The following is a 685-nucleotide window of genomic DNA, read 5'->3' on the forward strand; positions in this document are numbered from 1 at the left end:
TAATTTATTAGTATGGCAATGGAACAGGTCGGAGGTAAATTCTGTCTTATCCACCCTTTCATCTGTTTTTCTTTGCTGTCAAAGCTCCACATTTGAGTCTCTACCCAACGCCACCTCTCTCTCTATATATATATATAAATTAAAAAATCATATTTATTATAATAATTAACATATTAAAATAATTAATACTAGATAAAAACAAAATTATATTAAAATAAGAGAATAAAATTTATCATATAAAAAATTATTAAATAAAATTAATAAATACACGTACATATTTTTTAAAAACAATTTTATTAATGGGGCAAATTTGGAGATGGATATCAAAATTTAAGTAGTGTTGTTTATCAATCTATAAAAAAATAATTAACTTTATTTACAAAATTAGCATTGCATTAATTTCATACACTGATTTCATTGCACTAAATTTATTAGTAAAAAATAAAATAAAATCACGAAATCTATTCCCTTTTTTGCACTAGTACTGCATTTTCAAATAATTTGATTGTTCTTCCATGTGATGCTTTAATCGATCGATCTAAATTACATGAGCAAAAGCTCATAGAAAGTTACAAGCAAAACCCCCAAACAAGGATCACTTTCTTACAATTGCAATAACATATATTTCTTCTCTTCCCATATTCTTTATTCTTCATTTTTTTTATTTTACAATTTATCCACACCG

Source organism: Cicer arietinum, chromosome 6 (assembly GCF_000331145.2).
Source record: "Cicer arietinum cultivar CDC Frontier isolate Library 1 chromosome 6, Cicar.CDCFrontier_v2.0, whole genome shotgun sequence".
In the NCBI taxonomy this organism is placed as follows: domain Eukaryota; kingdom Viridiplantae; phylum Streptophyta; class Magnoliopsida; order Fabales; family Fabaceae; genus Cicer; species Cicer arietinum.